Source organism: Diabrotica undecimpunctata, unplaced genomic scaffold (genome assembly GCF_040954645.1).
Source record: "Diabrotica undecimpunctata isolate CICGRU unplaced genomic scaffold, icDiaUnde3 ctg00000578.1, whole genome shotgun sequence".
Taxonomy (NCBI): Eukaryota; Metazoa; Arthropoda; class Insecta; order Coleoptera; family Chrysomelidae; genus Diabrotica; species Diabrotica undecimpunctata.
Window position 1 is genome coordinate 490,637 of NW_027311891.1, and position 23,574 is coordinate 514,210.

The 23,574-nt window shown below is 34.2% G+C and overlaps 1 long non-coding RNA gene across 1 annotated transcript; it reads left to right on the forward strand.

Moving 5' to 3' along the window:
• Positions 1–7,163: 7,163 nt before the first annotated feature.
• LOC140431161 (uncharacterized) lies at positions 7,164–14,568 on the forward strand. Its single transcript, XR_011949634.1, has 3 exons — positions 7,164–7,304; positions 7,832–8,034; positions 14,292–14,568. It is a non-coding gene; the product is annotated as an uncharacterized lncRNA (long non-coding RNA).
• Positions 14,569–23,574: the final 9,006 nt, after the last annotated feature.

The following is a 23,574-nucleotide window of genomic DNA, read 5'->3' on the forward strand; positions in this document are numbered from 1 at the left end:
GTAACATTCTTGCAGCGTCTACATTTCGAAGGTCTCAAACTTATTAATGAAAGGTACTCTTAACGTCCATGTTTCCATGCCGTAATATGGACAATACATAGCATTTAACCATCTTGTAGCGGAGATTAAAGGAAAGATTGCGGTTGCATAGAAGCGGGTTATATTTGATAAAAGCTTGTCTTGCTTTTTCGGTACGGCATTTTATTTATTTTTGAGGATCCCATTGGTCATTCATCATCATTCTCAAGTATTTAAATGTTTTCACTGGATCGATTGGAGCATTATCTACTTGCAGTTGTATTCTTAAAAGTGCGTTTTTTTCTTATTGCCATGCATTTAGTTTTTTCAGCATTTATCTTCAAGCTATATATTTTCCTACGGTGTTTATTTTATTTAACATCAACTGCATATTATGTTCGTTGTCTGTTATTATCGCGGTGTCGTCGGCGTAACGAATGTTATTTATCGAGAACCCGTTTACCTTTATTCCACACTCAGAGCCTTCCAGTGCCTCTGCAAAAATGTTCTCCATATAGAGATTGAAAAGCATGGGAGACAAAATACAAAATTTCAAATTCTTCTGTGTTGGTTGATTTGTTTAATCTCATTCGTGCTTTTTGATTCCAATAGAGATTCTGGATAACTCTTATAGCTTTCTCGTCAATGTTAGCGTTGTGTAGCATTTTTATCATTGCGTAATATTTTACGGTGTCAAACGCTTTTTCATAATCGAGGAATGTTATGACTATATCCTTTTGTTGATCCATGTAGTTTTGTACAAGCGTATTCAAGAAGAAAGCTGCTTCACGTGTACCCAGTCCGCTCTTCAAACCAAATTGTGTCTCACCGCTTAGATTTTCCAGCTTTCTGAAAATTCTTTTGTGAAGGATGCGAAGAAACACCTTAAGCAAATAGCTCATTAAACTTATCAGTCTGAGGTCTTTGCATTTTGTCGCTCTTTGTGATTTAGGGATCATTATAAACGTTGCCGTAAGGGACGCAAAGGTGTTTTTTCTCCCACCATAATACCTCCCTAAAACATTACAGTTCCTCCTTTATATTTTGGAACGGATCTGGCAGTATGCAGTCTAGCTTATCTGCCTCGACCTCTTAAAACCCGAATTCGACGGTCATCTGATCTCAGGCCAATTCTTGTTTCATCTGAAAAAAGGACATTTTGCCAATATTCATTTGTCCAATTCTGGTGTTCCAGACACCAATTCAGCCGATCTGTCTGGATAACTCGGGAACCCTCAACTGCCTCCTGCAAAATAAATTTTGGGAACGAAGTCTCTTTCGTACTGTTTCAACTGAAATGTCAATACCTGTAGTCTGCAAAAGTTGCCTTCGAAGCTCCGGATGAGAAGAGGTTGTATTTCTTCTACATATTTGACCTAAAAACCGGTCTTGTCGATCACTAATTACTCTACGACGACTTTACTCTACTCTAGGCCTGTTCTTGAGTGTACTCAATTTTAAAAATCTTGCATATGTTTTTGAAACAACGCTCTGCGAGACGTGTAGCTTAGCTCAAATTTGCCTTTGTGACATTCCCTACTCAATAAGAGCAACAATTCTTCCCCTCTGAACATCTGACAAACCTACGTAGGGCATATTCCCTTTTTTGAACAGAAACTTAACTTTACTCTGACTTCTCGGTTTTACAACTTGACACAAATAATAAAATTCTTCAATGTGTACTTAATCAAATTTTATCAATTATGAATCGTATTTCCAACAAAAACCTTATCTCTTATCTGCAGAAAAAGTTGTCATACATTTCTTATTATTAGTAAGAAATACTGGGTGATTCCATATCAGTTTGGTTGTGTGTATTCTTTTCATGTTTGCCGGCGACCAGTGTTTTTGGGTGTTTCAACTGCCTTTATAGATAATATAACAATTTTTACGCTAACAGTTATATTATCTTTGCCGTCTATAAATATAAATTAAAGAAAAATTATACAGAAATCTCTAAATTTAAGTACTTGTGCATTAGTTTTTTGGAGCAGTTTATATTTGAAGTTGGTAATGAATGTGGGTGCATTTATCATATAAAATTTCAATTAAACAGAACCGCGTTTAGGACATTTATTTACATTTTGAGTGTTTACTTCTACAACATACCGTCTACGAGCATAATATTCATCATGTTTATGTAATATTGATGGCCTTGAGGATACTGCTAATGGCGAAATCACGTGGGAGACTTACTGAATATATAACTAAAGCATTTGCATAAAGTTTCTGGGAAAAACCAGATAGTTCAGGTTATTAATGGAATTCCCAATCTGATGCTATATGCAAAAGTTAAAATTATTCAAATTTTGGGACAAGAAGCGAATATTTAGACATGAGAATTAGGGGGAATGCTTATAGAAGATTTATCTCTAAAAGTAGGTCTAAAAGTAGGTTTGAGCTTTAAACAAATACGAAATGGTAAAATAAACAATGAAAATTATTAATTTATTATAAGTAGAACAATTTAGTAATCTTTGTATTTTAAAAACGATTTCCGAAGTGGAAATTGAAACGTCAATTAACTAATTTGAAACTTCAATAGTGGCTCATTCGCATTTAAATAGTTATGAAAATTACTTTTGAAAACAGACGCTTATAAAATAGTTAACCTTAATGGGTTATATTTAAAATTAACCCTTGTTTAGAGAAATTCTTATTTTTATTACGGTGGAATCAAAAGGAAACAATTTAATAGCATTCATATGAATTTTAATATTATATCCCAAGTTTATATACAGAATACTGCATTTTAATGTTTTATATAGGTATGTCATAATATGCAGTAATTGAAAAAGGTCAAATGTAGCAGTTATTTGTAAATAGAGTATAAAACTCAAAAGCGAGGTTATTCAAGGTTATATTTTATATTTATTCTATATCATTCTGTATCAAACCCTTTACAATCTTTTAAAACACAAAATGGGATCTGAAGCCTCTTTTTTTTTTATTTTACATTGGATGTACCAATCGATGCTTAAGTCTATATTGACGTACGCAGCCATTGTATGGTGGCACCGGCCTAAACTGGTTTAAGCTAAGGCTCAGTTGACTCACTTGAGTAGTTGGCATGCGTTGGCATCTCAGGAGCTATGAGGACCACCCCCACAGCAGCTTTTGAGGTTCTGTTGGATTTACCTAGTCTACATCTTTTTGTAGAGCACAAAGCCATGATGCCAACCTAATGTCTTAACTACTCTAGATACTGGCTGAGAATGAATGAGCGGATGAGCCATTGTGACATTAAGAGACAGGCCGTCGATTGTTGTCCTGTGCTCTCTATGGTACAGGACAGCACTATCCCCAATTTAAAGTCTCATCCTGCTTCTTGAATAGAATAAGAGCCTGCACTGATCTGTCGAAGTGGGCTCATTAAGGGCTTGCTTAAGCAGGACCATCTTTATCTGCTCTTACAGTTAAGAAGCGGTAAGGGATTTGGAAGTACTCAAAGTCAGTTCTAAGTTGGTTTTAAGTACAAAAGAAGCACTTGGTGATGTTGCCCTGATCAATAGGGTTACCTTAGTATGAGAACCGGGACACACATGCGTAGAAGGGAACGAATGCGCTGATGCCGTGGCAGGACAGGGCTCATGTACTCTGCCTGTGGGAACCGATCCTGTGAGTGGAGTACGGTTCAGTACTGGTTGGGGTAGTCTGAAAGAGCTTCTTCTGCAAAGGTTCCAGGACTCTTGAGCCAGTTGTCGAGGTATTAGGCTAAGTTATCCAAAAGTCTTACGGCTCAACTTCTCTTTCTAGACCGTAGAAGATGCTTTCTTCTATCTGCTTGGATTGGCGGATGGCCACTGTGCCAGTATACTTTTTTCTAATTGTTGTTACTCTAATGATATATTTTTTGTTTAAATGAAAGTTGTGAATTATAATTATGAAAACTCTACGTGTTGTCTTTGTTATTATGGTAAATCCCGCTATAGATCACCAAAAATAACATTATCAATCATAAAAAACATTTCTGTAGACCAGTGTATTAACGTACTAAAGAAAAATGTGTAATTCTAACGAATTCCTAATGAATCATAAGACACATGTATGTACAAGTAATATTTTAAATTTATCAATATCAAAATAAAGACAAACAAATTATTAAAGATTATTATTTCATTTTGATTAACAGTTTGCACATTTCAAAAAAAATTTTTTTACAAGATATTTTAAAAGTTTTAATTTTTAAATGAGAATATTTGTACCATTTTCTTTAATTTTCGTTAAGTAAGAACGGAATATTAAACACATTTAAGTGAATAATTAAAACGAATACTGTAAAATACTTCCGTGCTAAAATTTTCTCTCCAAGATTTACTGAAATTTAAATAAACCTTGTACTAAATTATTCATTTTCTTGTATTATGATTAAACATAGCCTTATTATCAACTTAAACCTTTTTTTAAAGTTATTTTATACAAAAAGGTGTTTAAAAAATATTTGGTTTGTGAAGTAAAAATTTTAGTGATTAGGAATCATTTTTATCCTTTCAGTTGGAAGTGGAAGGGAGTTATAAACTTTAATTATGTATGTAAAACGCTTATACTGCGTTTTTAATAACCAGATTGAAAGCTTTGAAGGAACTTTATAACCGGAGTTAAAAGTTAATAGTTAACCGAAGGCAGTTTTGGGCATTGGTAATATTATCTTCTTTTTTAAGTCGCAATATTGTTGACCTCCATGTTCTATAAATTTTTCTATCCGTTCTATTACCCATTTATTTATTTTTAACTAAATTTCCATATGGGGTTGACATCTGGATGGAATACCAACAGAGGTTATTAAACTCATTGATGACTACAGTATGTACAAAAATTACACATATAGAGCTGTTTAGATCTGTGGAATTAGACAAACATGCATGTTTTGTATAACTTAGTAAAAATGCACTATCTACAGCTGTTTATTAAAATATTTGTATAAACGCAGTCTCTACAACAACTCTTACACACCTGCTTAAATAAAATCCAGTAAGTACGATGTACTAAGGAGGAATGCAGTGTCTACCTATTGCATGCTGCATTTTTCCTAAGCCCTATGTAGATAGGTACTGCAGTTTTATTAACTACAATATTAACCCGGCGTCACCCAAGTGGGGTCTAATGTTACCCCCAACACACTTAGAACTAGCATAATTATATTATTAATACACGGATGTTTTATTGGTTGCCTATAGCTTCCTAAAACATGTTGCCGTTGGGTATTCTGAACCAATTTCAGTTGGAAGTTGATCGTCAAAGTGAGTACAGTGTTCTGCAATCCGATTAGACCCCACCTGGGTGACGAAGACACAATTTTAATTCGCAAGGTAACTAAGACAATTTTAATTCGTGGCGGTATTTGTTGTACATATACACTTTTTTATACACATATCTCTAGAATGAATTACGAAAAAAAAACAAGCCAAACTATTGGCACTTTGGCAGGAACTCGAAGATTATTAGTCCGAAATTATAGACTCCGACGATGAAAAGGAAATTGATCACATAAGTAATCAGTCTGATGGTGAACAAAATAAAGTAATTGGGGAACTAGAAGTATTGGAATCTGAAAATAAGCCAAAAGGAGATAAAAATATCCTTATTATTTAGGAAGGGATTCCAAAACCAAGTGGAGAAAACACCATAGTAATAAAGCAGTTAGACCGAGGGCAGAGAACATAATTTCAAACTTACCAGGATTCAAACCATATGCTAAAAACGCTAAGACTCTTTCAGATTGCTGGCTTCTTTTTTTTTATGAAGAAATGCTTGAAGGCATCTCACGGTCTGCACCAATGTATTGATAGATAAAAAACAACATACAGGAATCGATATATTTCATTCAGTGATGACACTCAATAGATTTACATTTTTATTGCAGTGCTTACGTTTTGATAATGTAGACAATCGACAAGAAAGGAAACATTTTGATAAGTTGGCTCCTATTGAGGCAGTTTTTCAAAAATTTGTCGCAAATTGTCAACAAGCTTACTCACCAGGACAGTACTTGACTATTAACGAGATGTTATAGTCTTTTTGTGGGCGTTGCTCATTCCGGCAGTATATTCTGATCATGGCCGCGAAATACGGAATAAAAATTCAGGCCCTAGTAGACTCCCGTACTTTTTATGTTTTTAATATGGAAATTTATCCAGGGACCCAGCCAGATGGGCCGTACCAAATAAGCAATAAACCTATTGATATTGTCCAAAGACTGATAGCACCAATTTCTGGTAAAAATCGAAATATCACTTTCGATAATTGGTATACCTCTTATGAACTTGTGAAAATTTTGTGTGAACGACATAGTTTAACTTCAGTAGGAACTCTGAGGAAAAACAAGCGGGAGATTCGCCAAGAATTTATACAGATTAAATACAGATTATGGTATCTTTTGTACCAAAAAAAGGGAAAAACGTGATTTTATTATCATCACTTCATCACAATGATGAAAAAGATAAATCTACCAGCGAGAAACTTTTACCAGAAATAATAAGTTTCTATAACTTTACAAAAGGAGGGGTTGATACGGTGGATGAGTTGACAGGAAGTTACAGTGTAGCTCGTAATTGTAGAAGGTGGCCACTAAGAATATTTTTGTCACTAATGGATACAGCTGGAATCAACAGCCAGGTAATTTACAGAACAAACACTAGTGACTATTCAAAGAAACGTCCTGTATTCCTGGAAGATCTGGGATTAGCATTAGTTACGGCAATTATGGAAGAACGAAAAAGTAATCTACGACTTACAAAACATTTAGGATCCAAAATAGTTCAAGTTTTGGGAGAAAGTGACCAAGCTCCACCAAAAAAGCAACGTACGGGACGTGGACGGTGTCAAAAGTGTTGCAGAAAATCTGACTGGAAAACTAAACAAACGTACGATCAATGCCAAAATTTTTATTGTTCAGATCACCTTCATCGCATTTGCGACGAATGTATTCAGTTCCGGGACCCTGTAACGAGTCCGTCACTTCAATAATCCTTAAACATTTCTAAATAAAATTTTTAAATTCAAATCCTCTTAATGATTGTCATAATTATTAAATTTTAAGTTGCGTAGTAAACAGCGCAGTAAACAGCGACACCAAGCTTGGAATCATAGTTTAGCTAACTCAAAACAAGTGCTGATTGCTCACTTCTGCTTCGACGTTCGGTAGAGACACTTGGGTTTAAAGGTAGGGGCCAGAGAAGGCATAAAAGGTTTTTATTTAGAATATTAAAGTTTTTTTAAGAAGAAGTTGCAGGAAGTTTTGGTTTGGTTTTTTTTGTGTCCGGTTGGTTTATAACCACTCTGAGCCGGTAAGTTTATCCAATTATCAATAAAATGAAAATATAAAAACCATCAGCCATTTTTGAGATCCTACAGTATTGTCATTTTTCATTTGATTCGATATATTTATCTGAAATGTTTCCCATCATTTCATTAAGAAAATTCAACATGTAAATCGAAGGTGTTATTGATATAAAATCATATGTATTTTAATTTTACTTCCCGGCCTTAAAAAACATATTTATCTATATTTAAAACAATTTATTATCTATTAAAAGTATCGATAAAAATATTTTGTCGTATACCGTTCATTATATTATAAAATATATTATTATCCATATCATGCTTTTCGTTAAAATTGTCGATATAATTAATCCATTTTACTTAAAATACGGTCAAGCCATACGAAGGTCACATCATTTACAAAATCATTAAGTTTTTGCTTCCACACTTCATAAGTAACCTTTATAAATCCTTTCAAGGTTCATAAACCTTGTGTTTTTTCCATACTCTGTATCTAGAGTAAGAAAGAACTCTAAAACAAATGTTTTTTTAGCCTACCTCTGGGAGTCAAGCAGAAGTCGACTGAAGAATGTTTGATTTTGTTTTTTTTTGGATGTTTTCAAGAAGAATTTTTAAGTTAATACCTGGTCGGAACTACACCTGGTTCCAGAGTTGATTTTTTTTTTGACGTGGCTGTTCCCTAGAGGTTCAGATCTGGCCTTGTTATTCCCGGACAATTTGAGAAAGCAACGAGAAGTATGTTCCTTCTTCATATTATAAAATCTCGTAAACCTGTATAAGTTTATTTATTAGTTTTAATCTTTTTTATAATATTTTTTTTTTTTACTTTAAATCATACTATTTTAAAATAATAATAAAAAACCATAATTTTTTTTTCTAAAATAATATTTAATCATATTTAGGGACTAAGTAGGTTGAGGTTTTAAATCCTCCCGTTTAACTCATTTGTACGATTTCTTGTGTACACATTTAATCAGAGAGTTATTAATTGTTATTGTATTATTATATATTTAAACCTTTGGACATCTATCCCTTCAGGATAGTGTCCTCATTACTTTTGCCGAATATTTAATTGAAAGCCGAAGTACAGGGTTACCTCTCTAGTAGGCCAGTAAATTACCTTTTTAGGACAAATCATTAAAATTGTCTTATATTTTATTATTTATAAATTCAGATCATCTAGGATCAGTTGTGTATAACGGGGGGGTATTTATTTTTTTGTATATAACTAGGTTGACTGTACCTAATTGGTGGTGGGTAGTTATAAAAGCCAAATTATACTGTATATATCTGAATAGGTATTAAAATTTGTGGTGAAAACCAAATATTTTAATTAATACCTGTTTTCTTTTTGTGCAGCAAATAGCTTTACAAGATACCTTGGAAGGTATATGTTAATACTTTCCTGGCGCCCACTCATATCTTAGAGCAACTTCTATAATTTACCACTTTCATCTATATTATTTCTATTTTTTTTTAGTATCTTGTCATTCATATACCCACTTTACGGTCTCTGTAGGGCATGCAAATTGGCCGAATTCTCTTTTGAGTGTCAAGTAGTTACTCTCCGGCACCGTCTGCTAGCCAGCTTTTTTATATTTTTATTTGAACCTTTTGAAAAAACGTTTTTGGAGAATCTCTTATTTTAAACCATTATCTTTTGTTTGTGAATTTTTTATGTATCTAGTATTTTTTGTTTGTAGGAATTTTATTATTTTGTAAATTTTACCTAATACGCGGTCAGATTTAATCCAGTGGTAAAAACTGCTGTTATTTATAAAAACTTAGCAAGTCAAATAAGATATTTAAAAAAATAAATTCGTTTTCAAAATGTTTATTGAGTTTTTCCAATCAATTTTAAATGGGGTCAATATTAACCCACTTGGGTTATTATTCACACATATTTTACCTGGGTGATGCCGGGTTAACATCAACTGATCGGTTTGTGACATCTACCATGATAATAAACAAGAAATACTTGTTGCTGGGGGGATGAAGGCGTTTAATATGTTAGGAAAGAGAAGGGTATGACTAAAAAGGGTTATCCACAAAACAGAAGAAAAATCAAAGCGTTGAAAGCCGGAAAATTAAAAAGCAGAATGAGAAAAAAATGAAACACCCACTTTCTGCATCCAGGGAATAATGGCAATAAATGTTGCAAATTTTGGCTTCTAGCGACAATTTTGCCAAAGAAAGAAGATTAGACATAAATTCTAAATTTTGGTGTTTATCATGCAATGAACGAAGGTAATTTGTTTTTTCGATGTATAAGAAAATGGGTGTTAAAAGAAGGACAACAAATTCAGAAATGGAAGACTATTCTTTTGTGTAGACTTTTCCTAAAAGTAAAAATAAAGGTGTAAAAAACTATTTAAGACTAAGACTTATAGTACTTAAGAAAACAAATGACCGGTTTCTTTTTAAAGTCTTATCCAAAATACCAAAAACACAGATTTATTTATTCCCATCTGGATATGAGGGGAGAGACTCCTGCAACTAACACGAAATTCGTGTTAGTTGCAGGAGTTGCAAGTTAAATTGCGTTGATTTAATCTCACGAATTGTGGTTGTAAATCCCGAAACAGCGGCTGCTATTGTTGCGTTGCTTCAAGATGAAGAAGTGAGCAATATGCTCAAAAGTATCAAATATCCCAAATAAAGTACTTTGTGTATTTGTACACGTTTTTTGACAACCGGCGCATACACTAGACGACAAGTAACCGGTTCCCAATGAAGAACCAGTGTCTGTGATGATCGCTCCATCCTCTTATAAAGTCTACCAGATCGTAGTGCCACGGCTGTACAAATCCGAAATCAACTTCAGTACATCCGGAATACTGACGTAAGTAAACGAGCAATTATACGAAGGCATGGAGAAGCAAATTTAAGCAGTTGCAGACCTGCAACACGCCTACAACTTCTCAGGCGCCATCGAGTTTGCCAGAAACCATGTTCATTTTACTGTAAATAATTGAAGGCACGTTTTAGTTACCGATGAGTCCAGGTTTACCTTGCTGTCTTCAGATGGCCATGAGAGAGTATGGCGAAGACCAAATGAGCGTTTTTTTGCAAATGTACCTTCAGTCCTTGGGTAGGCTATCAAGGAGGCTCAATTATGGTATGGGCTGGAATTTCTCTAGAGGCACGTACAGAACTATATATCGTTTTGAGAGGCTCCATAACAGCTGCCAGATATATTAATGAAAGTCTCCAAGATTTTGTTGTGCCTAATGTTGGTTTTGTTAAGCCTTACAGTGCGATAAACACTCAATAGTTTTAAATAAAGTAAACATTCCTGTAATGATTTGGCCAGCATTGAGTCTAGACGCATACCCAATCGAACATGTTTGAGACATGGTTGTGCGAAGAATACGAAGTCGTGTTCCTGCCCCTTTAACCTTAATTCAGTTACAAAAAGCCCTTTTAGAGGAATAGGAACTTATTCCTCAACATGCCATTTCTCATTTGATTTGAAGCATACCCAGGAAAACTCAGGCAATAATTCGAACACCTGGAGGAAAAATTCACTATTAAAATCAGGTTGTCCTGATATATATACTCAGTGACATTAGAAGTGTTACACCCAGAAGGAGTAATTTCTTGAACTTAATTTTTTGGCAACAGAATGACTATGTTTAAAACATGCTATGATAACAATACCAATGTTTTATCTCTTCTACTTTTTGTAAAAATAAAGTGTTATCTTCTAAATTTTTTTGTGAAGATACCGACTTGTGAAAACCAGTTCGTATAGAAATTTTTAGTTATTGTTCCTCAGTCTAATTGTATTCAGTGTAAGAAAATGCCTCGAGTTCGAATACACCATAATTACCACCATGTTAGCGATTTTGACAGGGGTAGAATTATTGTTTATAAAGATATGGGTTTGTCGTATCGCGAAATTGGCCGTCGTGTTAATTGTACGGAAATGGCCGTTATGCGTGTGTGGACAAACGAATGTAGAGGAACACGAAGAATACCAATTGGTCAACCAAGGCGTACCACAGAGCGTCAAGATAGACGCTTTAGATTACTGGTTTTGCGAGACCGTTTTGCTATTGCCCGTCAAATTGCTGACTAATGGTTTGAAGTAGTAGGTAGACCTGTTAGTATGCGTACACTATACCGTCGCATTCAAGCCTTTGGACTGGTTTCATTCCGCACACGACTAGTGCTTCCTTAGACTGCGGACCACTGTCATCAACGTTTGAATTGGTTCAGAGAACGGCAGTATTGGGTATCAGAATTTCGTAATGTAGCATTCAGTGATGAATCATGATTCTGTTTAGGAATGCATAATGGTCGTAGGATGGTAAGACGCCGCCGTAGAGAACGACGAGATATCGGGTTTGCTGTTGAGAGGCATGTATATAGGACAGTTGGAGTAATGGTTTGGAGGGCTATTGCCCATGGTAACCGATTACCATTTGTGTTTATTTGAGGCAATACCACAGCTGCGCGTTATGTTGAAGATATCTTACAAACCACTTTACTGCCTTATCTCGACGGCTGTCTAGACGTCCTTTTTCAGCAAGACAACGCGCGTCCCCATATTGCTCATCAAACTATGGACTTTCTGCAAGAAGCTGGCGTTAATGTGTTGCCACGGCCGCCCCGTGCTCCGCATTTAAATCCTATCGAACATGTATGGGATATGATGGGAAGGAGACTGTCCACTTTGCACCACCCTCCACTGGCACAGTTAATACATGAAGTTTAAGTTGCTTGGAACGAGGTGCCACAAGCAGACATCGAACATCTTATTTTGTCCATGCCTAGACATATACAGGAGTGTATTCAGCTAAGGGGTCGCCAAACACATTATTAATTTTTTTTTTTTGATTACTTGATAATAAAAATTCTTGACAACGTTATCGTTTCATTCTTTATGTAAATCTACCATGTTGCCAAAAAATTAAGTTCAAGAAATTATTCCTTCTGGGTGTAACACTTCTAATGTCACTGAGTATAATTTAAGTTTTCATTAATTGAATTAATATCTACTGAGACAGTTCCTTGTTCAAAAGTTAAATGTTTATTAGAAACTACTTAAATTAGTTTGTTTCGTTTGTGTTTACGTTATTAAAATAATAAAAGTTTAAAGAGAATTAAAATTTTAAGTTTTATAAATGCCAGTGTTCCGTTTCTCATGCCGGTGAGTGTATATTCCAAGTGTAGATTTTGATTATACTTGTTCATTTCTCTACAAAAAAACTTTCTGAAAACGTTTTTAAGTTTTTAAGACTTGCCTCCTGGAACGTCAAAAAGTTTTCATTAAACTCGCCCTTTATTCTTATAAATCTTCGAAAGTTCAACTAAATAAATTGAAACTAATGGTAATGAATGCAAGAGTAAAATGAATATGCATTAATATCTATATTTCTTGTGCCACGCCTAATGTATATTCTACCCGTTCAAATGCAACCTCATTTCCATTTCTAGCGCTGTAAATTACTTAATTCTAATGCAATCTTGACGAAGGTATCGCGAGTTTTCTCCTTTGATAATAAGGATCATTACAAATAAATTTTAGGATGCGGTGCAACAACAACCAGCTATTTTATGCATTACGCTAGTTTTGATTTGCTTATCTTAATGAAAAAACATTCGGCTGGGAGCCGTAATGGTCGAATTATTCAGCTAAATAATTAGAGTTGCATTAGTTGCGTCGGTCCTACAGTGGATTAATGCGATTAAAACCGTAATGAGAAAGAGGATAACTAATTTCTTTGTGTAGCAATTTATGTGATGTTGATAAAACTAAATGCATGTATAAAATAAATTGCGACCGTACTTAATGAGTAATATTTCCAATAAATAAAACAGTTAAGGATCTGATTTGTCTCGAAATAGATATAAAAAAAAAATGTTTGATATAATGATAAATGATATTTGTGCGCCCTCGTGTGTGTTCGGAATTAGTACAGGAAAAACTGCAACAGATATAGAAAAACCGATGACGGATTCGGATTCAGCATTAAACGTTATGTGGTGAGAGATTATGAAACCGGAAGTTTTTCACTTCCAGTTCGGAGAAAACCTAAAAAACGCAGTTACTCGTAAAATATGTTGCTACGTTCTTCGAGTGGTTAACGAGATAAACTTAAAATTAATTGGGATCTACCTACACATGTTTGAATCTTGTCTAGAGGGTAACAACTTTACTTTTTGTTTTAAAAAACATCAAACTTAAAAAACTGTAACACAAAGATACATTTTAATACTATACAGTCAACGTGGCAAAAGCGTCTAAATACTCGTAATATGTATTTTACCTCGTCTGATTAAAAAAAAATAATTCTTAAAAAATAACTCTATGTTGATCGTAAAGTCTGGAATATTGTATAAATGTCTATTGTTTAAAATAAAAAACTTACTGGCCCTTCAGTTCTATGAATTTCTGATTTCCTACTTATATGAGAGATACTTCTAAGCTGAATATGAATTAGAATATTTAAACTTATATCTAAGTATGGAAGTGTAACTACTGGGGATATAATTAGAACTAGAGTATTAAGATGCTACGTATTTTGTGCCTTTTTATATGAAGTTGAAGCCTGGACAATTACGGACGCAACTGAAAAACGACTTGCCAGTTTTGAGATATGATGTTATCGAAGAATTTTAACCTTTCAGAGTTAACGTGCGGACTATGAGTCCGCTTGTCGAATTATTTGTCGATTTCTGACGATTAATTATGATTTCGGTCGTTGCGTGCCCGCTAGCTTCAAGCGAGGGGATATTCCATTCAGTACATGATTCAGTACAACAGTTGTGAGAGTTGTCTATTGCATTTAGTTCTGCTGCTATATTAAATTGCGGGACGTGAGTTCGCACGTTTTTCAAGTTGTCACTAATCTTCAGGTTAGATTCAGTTTTAAAATATTTTATTTTTTGGGCAAATAAAAAATATTTATGTCATTTATAATTGGGAGTGATCTTCTGATTATGTTTTCTGTATATTTGATTAATATAAACTTATTTTTTTGCAGATTTTTTGAATATTTGAAAGCAAGCAAGCAGTTTTGAAAAGCAACAAGAATATCTTGAAAAGCTTTAAGCGGAATTTCTCTCTGATTCTGAGCCAGAAGCTGACATGCAAAAAGAAATTGAGAAGGCTATCTCAGAAGTCTTAAACATTCCACACAGAGTGCCGCATTTTATTGGTAAGGATGGAACAACTAAATGGAAAAAATATGTAGGAAACTGCCGGTTACGAACTCGCAGTAACAATTTAATGAAGGTAAAAATTTCTGGAATAACTATGGAAGTATGACACATGAAAATCGCATTAAAGATTTGTAGTTGTTTTTTTACTAAAGAGATTTTGCAAACCATTGTACTGTGTTTTTACAACCTTAGTAATATATCTGCACAAAAGACAGTTATTTTAGAACTTATTGAGTCTTTTATATATAGCTAGGATAACCAAACATAACCACAAAAATGCCGAAGATCTCTTTAGGACAAACGGCTCATCCGCAGAGATTTTTAGATTGACAATGTCCCTTGCACGGTTCAAGTTTTTGCTCAGACACATCAGTTTTAACGATAAACGAACACAACTAGAGGGGAAAAATATGACAAATTGGCAGCTGTGAGAAAATTCTTCGATTCGTTTAATTCAAAATTTACCTTAACATTGTTTTTATCAAGATATACGATGTTAGATGAAAACCTAGAAGCTTTTCGTGGCAAGTTTAACTTTAGGGTATATATGCTCAACAAACCTAATAAATGCGGCATAAAAATCTACGCATTAGTAAACGCTAAGTTTCCTTATACCGCAAATCAAAAGGTGTACGTTGTACAACAGCCAGCTGGCCCATTAAAAGTTAATACGAGCAACATTTCCCTCCTTCCTCGACTTTGCAGTCCTATATCTGGTTCTCACAGAAATGTAACAATAGACAATTTTTGATGACCTTAGCTTGGCCGATCTTCTTTTGAACAAAGATCATCTCACTATGATAGACACTATAAGCAAAATCAAAAGAGAGCTTCCACTTCTATTTACTGATCCTAAGAAACCAGAAAAACAAGTATGTTTGCTGTAAGAGAAGAATTTACGATTGTGTCGCATATACCCAGAAAAACCCAAAACGTTATTTCACTCTCAACGATGAACCACGACGATTTGTTAGACAAATGAACGGGCAAGTCAGAAATCATCATTGACTATAATAAATCCAAAGAAGGAGTAGATCTAGTTGATACAATGTGTACAGCCTACAATTGGGCTCGAGCCACTCGCCGATGGGCTATGGTCATTTTTATTTCTGCAACGAATGTAACCGGTATTATTTATTTGTAATAAGCAAATATAAATCTAATGAAATAGATAAAATGCCTGGAAGACATTTTCTAGAAGCTCTTGGTATGGAACTAGTAAACGATTATCTGCAACGTCGACTTTTAATAAACGTATTCCTAGATTAATTAGGTCAAGAATAAAAGAAATTTCCCGTATTAAAGAAGAAATTGTTCCAGCCCCAAATCCACGACGTAATCGGCGGGGTCGTAGTTTTTACTGTAGTAGACAAAAAAATAGGCCCACCAGATATACCTGTCAAAAATGCCAAAAATTTGTATGCCTAGAACACGCAAAATGCACTAGGAAACTAAGGTCCTGTAGCTGGCTGTATACCATGTATCACAAAATTTTTTATTCCAAATCCTTTATAAAAGGGATATAATAAAATATTATTAATAATATAAAATATAAATAATTATATACCTTTTATAAAGGATTTAAAATAAAAAATTTTACGCAAAATGCATTTTGCCTACAGTATGGTATTTCCGAAAACAGCAGCGAAGATTAGACTTATTTCAGTTCATTCTTGTATCTACTTTGCGCATCTCAAACATTTGTTTTTTATTTAGTCTTTGTTTAATTTCTTAGAAATAGTGGTTTGTATTAGTTTAATTTGGGATTTTGTGATTCAGATATTTCTGTTAACTTTTATTTTCAAATCATGAGTTTAAATACAAGTTAAATACAAAATAAATAAAAGTTATAATAATTTTTTTGCAAATGTTTTTTTTTGTCTATTTTAATTATATATTTAAAGAATCGACAAATTCTCAGACCGTTTTTCCAAAAAAAAAAAATTGCTTTTTGGACCTTTTCTAGATTTGCGGACTGCTAGTCCGACGCTACATTTTGTGTACGATCACGTTACGTTATCCCTGAAAGGTTAAAACTATCATAGACACAACACGAAATAAAAATAAATATCTTAAGAGCAATGAAAGAAAAATAAAAAATACTTATCACTAGTGGAACAGAAAAGGAAAAGGGACTCAAGGGAAAGAAAATGGGCTACTTTGGCAACGTACTAAGAAATCAAAAATATGAAAAAATGGGCCATCATGATCGCCAATACGAGGCACAAGAAGAAGTAGGAACTATAGGAATTTTCAAGTGACTCCCTTAAGAAATTTACAAGCTAGCCTCAATAACGTGGTTATGAAAATCCAATTAAACTAATCGTAAATCCAATTAAACTATAATGAAAAATTTGTAATAAAGAGATTAAATCATTTCAAGTCATCTTTACACTAAGGACAAATACATGTCCACCTGTATTACAAAATAATTAAACCTATACTTAAACAATTAAGTAAGGTAGGTTTATATCTTCACAGAAGATTAATTTGGAAATCGTAAAATATATTTACGAAACGAAACAATTGGTAATTAAATTACAACTATACTTGATTATTAATAATAACTCATAATTGAACGACATGCTTGCTCTCCAATATAATTTGGAGCCCACACACCCTGAAACACCATGGCCTGGATCCAGGTTACCTTCCCTAAAATCCGTTCAAGCACTACATCATTCCAATATTTATCATTTAATATTTAACAGGTTGACTGCCACAAAACATGTTTAAAAAGTCCATGGTGCCAAGTTGAATAAAGTGCATCTGGCAACCAACTGAAATACTTCCATTAATAATATTTCACAAATTCCATTTCTTTGTCCCAATTTTTGAAAAATATGTCAGCGGTCGAATACGACCGCCGCCGGGGCGTAGGCAACATACTTATTCCCGAGGTGCCAAGCGGTCGGTCGGGCGGTCGTTCTGTTCATGATGAGATTTGTCGAGTAGGTACTATTCTGCTGAGAGGTTGTTTTGACCAATATTTTATCAATAGAGGTTTAATTGAGAGTAAGACAAGTAAGTTGATTGTGCTCGTGTTATTTTTAGAGGTGGATAATAGTAAAAACAATTATTATTTCTTGAAATAAAATGGGAACTCGCGGTAAAATGATGGTTGGTATGGTTTTGTAAAGCAATGAACGTTCAGGTAAGATATAATTTTTATATCATAGGCTCATATCATATTTTCAGATGTAAATAATTGCACAGGATTACTGTTTGAAGTACGTACCTATACAATAAGCAAGATAATATTCTGAAAAATACACTTTTATTTATTAGTAGAATAGAATAGAAATATGCTTTACTGTCATTGAAAAATGTATAGACAATATAGTTATCGAAATATTTATAGCCAAAGTTTACAAAGAGTCAGAAAAAACAATAACTAATACAATTTACTAAAATTATACAAATCGTCAATATAAATAAAAAAAATAATGAAGTAAAAAAACCAATCTATTGCAAAATTTAAATAAATTGCAAATTGCATAATTTACGTTTTTTTTTTGACAGGTTCACGGTTACAAAAATTTGGTTTTTTTTTAGATGACGAACCTAATAATTTTTCCTTTGATTCTGACCTAGACCCTCTCTATTCTTACCGTCGAGCAATAAAGAAATTGCATATAGCTCCGATGGGTCAGAAGCAAAAGAAAAAGAAATTTGAAAAATAAACGTTTTTGTTGCAAAGCAGCTAAACTTCTTTGTTGCAAAAAGGGAAGTTGGTAAGGAGCCATGCTGTTTTAAGTCACTTTCCAGCCGGGATAACATTCCCAAAGAAATACACTCTTTGGGTGAAAATTCAAAAAATATTGTCCAACTACAGCCTTTGGAATCGAACAGTGCTATTTCCTCGGAAGAATTAGATGATTTTTTTCAAGTTACTATCTATCAACAAAACGAACAAAAGATTATCATCATATTATCAAAGAAATTATCATCTAAGCAAAATGAAGATCACCAAAGCCAGAAAAATTCTGCCGATGGATACAAACAACTCTCATGGAAAAAACCTATTGGCAATCACAAGATTTTCAACTATTCTACGGAAGCTAGATTAAAGGCAAATTACGCTGCAGCTATTATAAAAACTTTGTCTCCCTATAATTGTTTTCGAATTTTTGTGGACGATGAAGTTATAGATGAGATGGATAATCAAACTAACATACAACGTAATGAATCTAGACTACATCAATGTGTTCCAACCAGCAGAAAACAATTGATACAATTTATTGGCCTTGTGGGTTATTTGGGACTTGTGAGGCTGCCTTCTATTGACAAATACTGGAGCACTGACAATGTCTACAAAAATTGTATGGTTCTGAAAATTATGTCCAGAAACCGATTTCAGATCCTTGTAAGAATGTGGCACTTATCCGATTATACCACGTATCCAGATGGTGACCGCTTGCACAAAGTCAAACCATTGCTAGATAAACTTATTAAAAACTTTCAAACAGTTTATAAACCAGGGCGTATATTCTGTATTGACGAGTCTGTTATTCCTTTCGAACGTCGGCTTTTTAAGTTTTGTAGTGAAAACGGTTACCCGTGAAATATATTGATTTATGCAGGTAAGGAGAAAAATGAAGGTAACGCTTCTGTACCAACAAATGTAGTGATTAAACTATCAGAACAGCCTAGAGTTAGCTAACATTTTATTTGACAAGGAAAGTCACTATATTGGGACGCTAAGAACAAATCCCAAAGTCATGGAAACCCAAAAGAAGTAATAAATAAAAAATTGAAAAAAGGGGAAACGTTTGGGTTGGAAAACGAGAGAGGCATCTGCGTTTTGAAGTGGAAGGATAAAAGAGATGTCTTGTTACTATCTACTAAACACACTATCGAAACTCGAGCAATTCAGCGACGAAGTGGTGTTGTTCATAAACCTCAGGATGTAATAAAATACAATGGGACGAAGTCCTCAATTGACCAGTCAGACCAGATGGCAAGTTATAATTCACCTCTACGAAAGTCACTAAAATGGTGCAGGAAGCTCGCTGTGGAATTTCTTTTTGGCACATCACTCGTAAATTCTCACATTATTTTTAACCAACTAGCCTATAAAGATAAAAATAACTGAATTTAGAGAGCATGTAATAAAGTCGCTCTTAACTTATGAAGACATCATTGACTCACACAATTATTCCGAAAGGGAACAAAAACAAATACAACTACAAGGAGATCGATGCAAACTCATACTTTGGTGAAAAAAGAAGGGCCATATGATAAAATGAAGAAATACTGTAAAGGTTGTTATAAAGATAAGACTCGGGGAAACATAACAAAAAATCGGGTCAAAAAAGTAGTAACTTACTGTTACACTTGTGAAGGTCAACCACACCTTCGCTTAGATTGTTTTTAAAAACACTCCAAATACCGATAATTTTTAATTTCTTTCATATTCTTATTTTTGTATGTCTTTTAGTTTTCAGTATTTTTTCAGTATGTGCCTTTTCATTTTAGTATTCAGCCAAAATGAAAATTGATATGAATATGCGATGACTGTATGCTACGGCGGTCGAATACTGTAATAACTCTGCTTCTCTACACGACCTATGGCAAAAGAAGAACTATATCACAGACCATATCAAATCGGTCGTATACGACTGCCGTAGCATAAAGTACTTATTGAACTGACGGTCGTATACGACCGCCTGGCAGTCGACCTCTTAAGACTTAAATTGGAGAGATGAATGAGAAAGTCTACTGGACATCGCAGATAAACCTGACGGACTTAAAAGTCCCCGTAAGATTTAGGCATTCCTTAATCAAATCAGAATTACATGCGAAAGATGCCTACTGCGCCTACCTCCTCTTTTTTTTTAACCTATTCTCTATCCTTTCATTGTTGGATATAGGTCTCCCCCAGTTCTCTCCATATTTCCCTATCTTGAGCTGTTCTCTGCCATGTGGGACCTCCTTGTTTCCTGATGTCATCTTTCCACCTCATCTGTGGTCTGCCTCTTGATCTCTTTGCATTGTATGGACGCCACTTTCCGATGGCATTGTTGCATCGTCCGTCTTGAAGACGTTCATTGTGTCCAGCCCATTTCCATTTCAGTTTTGCTGCTTGTTTTATCGCGTCTCCTGTCTTTGTTATGGTTCTGATCCACTGGTTACGTTTTCTATCTTTAAGTAATATACCCAACATTTGTCTCTCCATCGCTCTTTGTGCCTTTCTTATCCTATCCAAATTGGCCTGTGTAAATGTCCATCTCTGTGCTCCGTAGGTGAGCACCGGAATTATACAGGAGTTATATACCTTGCTTTGTAAGTATAGAGGGATTGTTTGATTTCTTAGAACGTAAGAAAGTTTGCCGAACGCTGCCCATCTCATTCTTACTCGTCTCGATATTTCGGCTGTTTGATTTTCTCTGTTAGCTCTGATTGCTTGTCCTAGATAGATATACTCATTTACCTATTCTATTTTTTCTGTTTGTATTTTTATTGCCTCTTGGTCTTCCGTGTTTGTCATTACTTTTGTTTTGTTGAAGTTAATTTTAAGGCCTTTTTTCAGTGATTTTTCATAAAGTTCATTCAGTATTAATTCTAGTTCTTGTCGTTCCGAGGAGATCAGGAGTATATCATCCGCATATCTAAGGTGATTTAGGTACTTTCCGTTAATACATATTCCTCTGTTTTCCCAATCTGTTGATTTTATTATATCTTCGAGGGTCAAGGTAAACAGTTTAGGTGAAATTATATCGTCTTGTCGGACTCCTCGTTTAACTTTTATATTATCCGTTATTAATTTGTCGTCCAGAATTACGGTCATGGTTGCGTTTTGGTAAATATCATGTATCAATTGTCGGTATCTTGAATCTATGCTACTATTGACCAGAGCTTCTTCCACCGCCCAGTGTTCAATGCTGTCGAAAGCCTTTTCATAATCTACGAATGCTAAGTACAGCGGAAGGTTGTATTCATGGGTTTTCTCAAATAAGATTTTAAGCGCATGTAGATGGTCGATTGTGCTGTATCCTTTCCTGAATCCGGCCTGTTCCACTGGTTGGTAGTTATCAAGTTTATAGGTTAATCGGTTGTTTATTATTCTTGTGAAGGTTTTATACAGTTGTGACAAAAGGGAAATAGAACGGTAGTTGTTTAGGTCTGTTCGGTCTCCTTTCTTATGTATTAAGATTGTGTTGGCATTTCTCCATTGTTTAGGTATTTTACCTTCAAACAGACATTTGTTGAACAGTATTTTTAGCATTTTTTTTATCATGTCTCCTTCTTCTTTTAGCAGTTCCGCCAGTATTTTGTCCTCATCGGCCGCTTTATTTCTTTTCATGTCGTTTATGGATTTTTCGATTTTATCTTCAGTTATTTCTAGTAATACCTCTGAGCGAACATTTTGTATTTTCCTCGAGAGAATCTGTTTAGATGATAGTGGTGGGTCATTTTTGGAACTGTATAGGTCTGTGTAATATGTTTCTGTTATTTTTACTATTTCTCCTAGATCTCTTTATTCATTGTTCTCAGCTTTAAACATGATTAGTTTTCTTTTTCCTATATTTTTCTTCATTGTTTTTAAACTTTTGTTCTTCTCTATGATTTTCTTAATGCGATCTTCTTGGTATTTCTTCAAATCTTCCTTTATCTGTTTTTTTATGGTTTTGTTCAGTTCGGTAAACTCCACTGTATTTCTTTTGTTATTATTCAGGAGTTGTCGTCGTTTTTTTAGCATATCTTGTGATTTAGTGCTAGTTTTTTGTTGGTTTCGCTTTTGTTTATTAACAATCTTCAGGCCTGCTTCTAGTAGTTCTGTTGTTATTTTATCATTCTGTCTCCGGCTTCTTCAAGTAATGTAGCCTTTCTTAAATAATTTTAAAGTGTTTGTTTGTCCATTTGTAGTGTAGTGTAATGTACATTTATATGTTTATGACATCTTGTTCTTGCCGGATAGGCCACAATTGACGAAATGCCCCTGAAGATGATCTAGGGATCGAAAGTACTTGGGCAAGATTAAATTAAACTGTGCTCGATATATGCCTTTTATCTGATCAAAGTTCTGTTATTTTATCGTTTAATTCGTCTAGTTGCAAACCCTTTAGCTGTGATATGTCACTTCTTTTTAGCTGGTTTATGTATTGCTCTTTGCGTTCTTTAAGAAGTTCTGTATCTATCTCTTTTTTAGATGGTTGAAATTTTTGTCTGTCTGTTGTGGCGTTAATTTTGATTTTGGCTATAACAATTTTGTGATCACTTCCTACGGAAATCATGTTTATGACTGTAACGTCTTGTACTATGTTCTTTTCTGTGGATAGGCTGTAATAAATCTCATTTTTTGTTGAACCATTGGGTGCGATCCACGTCCATTTTCTCTGTGGTTTTTTATTGAAAAAGGTATTCATCGCATATAGACCGTTCGTTTCCATATAGTTTATCACTGTTTCTCCTCTTACGTTTCGTGTTGCATATCCAAAGTTTCCGAGATGAGCTACCTCCTCTACAGATGAGATAAACATCCCTCGCCATCTTGTTATTGCATAGCACAAGTCTGCATACGATAAGCATACACAGGCGACTAACGACGTCTTCGTCAAGACTTCGTAAAGATAACCTAAGAGTCAATAGAATATATAAAAATAACTAGACATTTGTTTGTAATGTGTTGTATAATGTATAAATGTAAATTTATACAATACACGTTTAATACAGTCAATAAAAAAAATCAACATAGGAGGCTAGCAAATAGTACAAAATCGATTGATTTAAAGACATTGAATATTTTCGAGATATTGTTGCCTTTCATTTTATAGTGAGAAGTTAAACGCAAACTATCAAAAATAGAAAATCCTGCAACTATTTTTTTTTAGTTTTAAATTGACACTATTTGGTAGGCGTAAACGATCAACAACCTACTATTTAAAAATAGAGAAAAGATACTGAGATGATATCCTGAAGAGATGAAAGACTACAGTCGGTTCACAATTTGTTGATAGCTCACTACAAGTTTAACCCTAATTAGAAAACTGAAATACAGAGAGGATAGGTAATACGATATAATAGTAAAAACCAACCTAAAACTGACGGTTTAAGACGTTTTCGACTAACCCACCTTATATCTGAAGGAATACAATACCTTAT